We start from the raw sequence: 5,714 nt of genomic DNA, 5'->3' as shown, positions 1-5,714 counted from the left end.
AGATAATATTTTTAAAAGTAGCCAGGCTCAGATTCTTACTGATTCCCCTGAACAAGGAATCACAGGGAAGAACCATGATTCTGGACTGAAGTGTCACTTTCCTACTGAGTAATGTGACCCAAGGCACTTGACAGAGTGGTCTGCGTAGGAGGAGGTATCGGGCCCTGCACCTACTAGATAGGGTAAGTGACACAATCTCTTTTAGTCCCAGTTTCCTCTTCAGAGAAAGGGAGGCAGGGTTTCACCCTGCCCACCTCAAAGAAATGCTTGGAGAATAAATATTTTGTGAAGGTGCATTATAAACTCTAAAATACTGCATCAGTAAGAGCGGATTTTTATTGCTCCAAGACGCAAATAAGCCGGGGCTGATTGAAGATGACAAGGTCACCTTGGTATACAATCCTGTAAAAATCCTTTCCTGTCCCCAAGTTGATTTAGTGAGCTTTGTTTCCTGAGATTGTAGAGAGAAAAATCCTTTCTTCCCTCCTGCCAGAGTCATCTGTCTGAAACGTAAATCTGACCGTGTTCCTGCAGCTCCTTCTCCCCTGTCAGATTTCAGATGAAATGTCAGCTCCTCTGGGAGCCGGTTCTGACCGGCCTCCCTCCACAGCCTCCCTGGTCACTCGCTACGCAACAGCCACTGCACTTGTCATGACACTCACCGCTGTGTCAAACTGCTTTATTCTTTCTTTTCTGGTCTCTCTGCTCTCAAGAGAATGCAAGGTCCCTGCAGGAAGGAAAGGGTGTGTTTATATGATTGACTCTCTCTCCAGCAGAGGTAGCTGATCAGCCCTCGGAGGGCGTTGTGGAATGAATGACCTACCTGCCCTCCTGTAGGAGGCCCCATCCAGGGGGATTGGTACCTAGAAGCCATGTCTGAGTGTGACCAGACCAGCCCTTGGGAGGAGGGGCCAAGCTCCCATCAACCTGGTCTGGGGCTTGAACAGAAAACAGGAACATCAGGGGTTATGGAGAGACCCTGTTTGTCCGTGTTCCGGCCTGATAGAGAAAACCAGTTTCCAGGGAGGAGAGGGAAAGAGAGAGAGAAAGAGGAACTAGGAAACCATGAGGCCTGATTTTTTCCAGGCCCTGCCTCGATTCTCGGGGGGCCTAGCTGCTCGTAGGCTCCATAAGAGCCACAGGTTCCTTGCAGTAAATTCCCTTTTCGGTTTGAGCCACATTAAAATCTCTTCCACTAGGAGTTCCTGTCGTGGCGCAGTGGTTAACGAATCTGACTAGGAACCATGAGGTTGCGGGTTCGATCCCTGGCCTTGCTCAGTGGGTTAGGGATCTGGCGTTGCCATGAGCTGTGGTGTAGTTTGCAGACACAGCTCAGATCCCACGTTGCTGTGGCTCTGGCGTAGGCCGGTGGCTACAGCTCCAATTCAACCCCTAGCCTGGGAACCTCCATATGCCGCGGGTTCCGCCCTAGAAATGGCAAAAAGACAAGAAAAAAAAAAATCTCTTCCACCAGATGAGAGACCTTGACATCCCAGGACTGTTTCTCATTCGCTCCTGAATCCCAGGGCCTTGCATAGTGACGGGTGTGGAGTAAACAGCTCAGCAGACACCTCATCACTGGACAGAGGTCACTTTTTCATTTTCCACTTACACTGTTCCCCAGTGTTCCCATGTCATTGGATAGGTCAGAGGTCCAAACTGGTTACCCAAGTGTGGAATCAACCCACAGACGTATTTGGTTTAGTTTTAATTCTGTTTTAGCCTATCCAGTTTAGGAAGGAAGGAGAAAGGAGCCAACTTTTTTTGTGTGTGAACTAATTTTTATCTAGCTGTTATGAAGTAAAATGACAGTTATTGGCCTGGATTTTATTTTTATTAAAATATAGTTGATTTACAATCACCAATTTCTGCTGTACAGCAAAGTGACTTAGTCATACATAATATATACATATACATTCTTTTTATTATTATTTTATATGATTTATATATTTTATATTATATTTATTATATACATAAATATATTTTAAGGCCAAAGTGTAGTATCTTTTACTTCTTTCTTTTTTCCCCAAGGTTTTTCTTTTTTATTACTCAAATGAATTTATCACATCTGTAGTTATATAATGATCATAACAATCCAATTTCACAAGATTTCCATCCCATAACCCAAGCACATTATATATATTTTTTAAATAGAGAGCACTTCATGAATTTGCATGTCATCCTTGTGCAGAGGCCATGCTAATCTTCTCTGTATCTTTCCAATTTTAATACACGTGCTGCTGAAGTGAGCACATACATTCTTTTTTTAAATTATTTTCCATCATGCTCTATCCCAGGAGACTGAATACAGTTTCCAGTGCCACACAGTCGGACCTTGTTGTCAGGAGCCAATATTTTCAAATGAAAAGACTTCACATAAAAATCCACATTTCCAGCTTCTCTTCAAATATCAAATTTTTGGCTGCACTAAACTCTAAAAGCCCTTCCTACTACATCTTCTTGCTGATGGTCCAGGGAGAAACAATCCATTCTCTCATTTGGGCAGGAAACAAAACCCAAGCCCCAACCGTTCCAAAGACAAGTGAACAAGATCATGAAGCCTTTTCTCTCTCTCATTATTTGCGTCTCAGGTAGACAACTCTGCTCCTTCCCAGAAACAGCCACCAAGAATGATAACACAGAGGCTCAGCTGTGGACCCTGGCGGCATCCACCTGGAGACAGTCACAGCCACAGCGTCTGCTGGCTGGGGTCACCCCTGAAGCTAATCTGCAAACGGCTTTTGGCCTTGCTCACTCAAGAAAGCTGCTGAGACAAATGATGGTGTCAAAAGCAAGCTCATTAAATTTTTGCATTGCTCGGCTGCCTGACCCTTGCTTCCTCAGGCACTCGTACAGCTCGGAGACTTTGGGTTTCTGCCTGGGAGGCTCAGTCCTCACGCCCCTGAGACAGCAGACAAGCCCCTCAGACACAAGGGGAAACGATGTTGGCTTCTCCATCCATACCAGAGTGCATTTCCCGCTATACTGTGGTCTCGGGCTGGAAGCAAATCCTGAGCCAGGGATCTGGGGGCAAGGAGGGCCTGGGAGGTGATCCTAGACCCTGTGGAAGTGAGGCAGGGGAGTGAAGGCAGCCAGTGGAGAGCACGTGGGGTGACCTGGAGGCTGGCACTTGCTATCTGTCTCTGCACGGATTGAATCACGAGCCACGTCAGCTGCCGACCCTCAAACACCCCTGAAAGGAGCTCAGGGTGGAGATCAGGAGGGAGGCACTCTGGGCTCTGGGACAACTGGCAGAACAGGCCTTCAGATCATTCAGGTCATTTCAGGAGATTTTATGAGCCCCATTCTTGCATGTCCACGTATCCAGAAAAGCATTGAAATCCTTCATGGTGGAGTTCCCATCATGGCACAACCAAAACAAATCTGACTAGGAACCATGAGGTTGCGGGTTCGATCCCTGGCCTCGCTCTGTGGGTTAAGGATCCGGCATTGCCGTGAGCTGTGGTGTAGGTTGCAGACATGGCTCGGATTTCACGTTGCTGGTGCTGTGGTGTAGGCCGGCGGCTACAGCTCCGATTCGACCCCTAGCCTGGAAACCTCCATATGCTGCAGGTGTGGCCCTAAAAAGACCAAAAAAAAAAAAAATCCTTCTTGGTGTCGTCTGTTCCTCATGACTAGCAGCAACCTTCTGTAAATTGTATGCTAGGTTGCATATTCTTCCCACTTCACCAAAATCACCTATACCCTGACCTTCCCCTCTACCTCTTTGGAGTGGTATTTCAGAGCTACCTGGAATGCTGCCTCCTGGGCTCTAGTCCTCATTTTGCCCTAAATAAAACTTAACCCTCGGATTCCCATCATGGCTCAGGGGAAATAAATCTGACTAGAAACCATGAGGTTGCGGGTTCAATCTCTGGCCTCACTCAGTGGGTTGAGGATCCAGCATTGCCGTGAGCTGTGGTGTAGGTCACAGACGTAGCTCAGATCCCCAGTTGCTGTGGCTGTGGTGTAGGCCAGCAGCTACAGCTCTGATTCAATCCCTAGCCTGGGAACCTCCATATGCCTCAGGTGCATCCCTAAAAAGCAAAAAAAAAAAAAAAACTCAACTGTCAACTTTTAGGTTGTGCTTTTAAGTAGACATTATCAACTGTGGGCCCCTGGAGTTCAAGGTCACTGGAAAACTCTGAGAGACCATGTGGAACGGGCTTCAGAGTCGTCTCCCCTGTCCCCAGGGGAGCTGGGGTATTCACCCTCCAGACCCCATCCATCACAGGCTGAGGGCTGCTCCCAGGGCCACTTACCTGCAGCGCCTCTTCCCAAGACGGAAGCTGTTTGGTGTGGGAGCCACCAGAGACACATGCTTACTAGAGTCTGGGGCAGGGTGCTGACAGCCATCACCACAGCTGCTCTGTCCCAAGCCCCCACCCCAGCTTCACAGAGCAATCCAATCCCTCCCACAATCACAGACCTGGTTATGGGGAGACAAATGTGACAATTAAATACCACATCATGGAAATTAAGCCTATGTGGAACCGTTTGTTTGCCTGGCACAATCATTTTCTTTAATTGGATCTGAGAAAGCCAGCTCCTTCCCTGCGTTTTACAAACCACCAGAGAAAAGCCTGACTCGGTGAGTTTCCCTCCTGCTGCCTCCTCAAGCTTAAAAAAGGTTCAGACTGGATTGAGCCTCCTCATGGAAATGCATTAAAAGTGGAAGAAGTGGGAGTTCCCATCGTGGGTCAGTGGTTAATGAATCCGACTAGGAACCATGAGGTTGAGGGTTCGATCCCTGGCCTCGCTCTGTGGGTTAAGGATCCGGCATTGCCGTGAGCTGTGGTGTAGGTCACAGACGCGGCTCAGATCTGGCGTTGCTGTGGCTCTGGCGTAGGCGGACAGCAACAGCTCTGATTCGACCCCCTAGCCTGGGAACCTCCATATGCCTCAGGTGTGGCCCTATAAAGACAAAAAACATAAAGTGGAAGAAGTGGACATTGGATGCCGAGCCAGCTGTTCTCATCTTTGCCAGATCCACTTGGGACCTGACGTGTTGAAATGTTGCAGTTCCCAAGGCACACAGCTCCCCCAGCCCCTGGCCCTCCCAGGCCTGAGCAGTTTTCCCGTCTGCAATGTTCTTCCTTTGTCACATGGAAGGCTGAGCCTTATGGTGGGATTAATCTCGATCGTTTATCACTGGAACATTCTTCATTCACATGCTAGTTTTTGCATCTCGCTGTCACTTCAAAGGAGTTCACCAGATGCTCTGGAAGAGTATACGGTATTTTCTCTATAGAGATGCTCAGTTCTCAGTCGCTCGAGGGTTTCCCTCCACATCAGAATTCCAGCCCTCACCCAGTTCTCCACCCCTTCACAGCCACTGACATCTCATCAGAGAAGCAGTCACTCAACTCTCATCAGTGCAAAAAAAACAGTCCTGGGGCTGCCGTTAAAAGGACTCTTGATTACACAGTCTAACTCACAGATCCGGATTCCAGATCTGCAGCATGTGATTCAATTCAGCAGTCAGGCAAAAATCCTGCCTGTGCCCAGGGCTGAGTGAAATGCTCTGGACAGAAAGCCAGGGAGACGCTATCTCTGCCCCCGAGAAACTCACAGCAAGGTGAGAAGATGGAAAAGGCAGGCAGGGCAGATGTGTGAGATTACAGCTCTCTCTGTAAGGAAGCAGTAGGATTTGGCTGCCAGTTAACGTGGAGGGTGAGGAAAACTCCCAGATGCTGGCTTGGGTAAAGAAGAAG

The 5,714-nt window shown here is 48.2% G+C and overlaps 1 non-coding gene across 1 annotated transcript; it reads right to left on the bottom strand.

Annotated features, from left to right (window-relative positions):
* Nucleotides 1-2,146: 2,146 nt before the first annotated feature.
* Nucleotides 2,147-2,253, bottom strand: LOC125134862 (U6 spliceosomal RNA). The gene has a single exon (XR_007136849.1). It is a non-coding gene; the product is annotated as a U6 spliceosomal RNA (small nuclear RNA).
* Between the last annotated feature and the right edge of the window lie 3,461 nt (nucleotides 2,254-5,714).

The sequence above is a fragment of the Phacochoerus africanus genome, chromosome 8 (genome assembly GCF_016906955.1).
Source record: "Phacochoerus africanus isolate WHEZ1 chromosome 8, ROS_Pafr_v1, whole genome shotgun sequence".
Lineage (NCBI taxonomy): Eukaryota > Metazoa > Chordata > Mammalia > Artiodactyla > Suidae > Phacochoerus > Phacochoerus africanus.
This window is presented reverse-complemented; position numbering and strand designations above follow the sequence as displayed.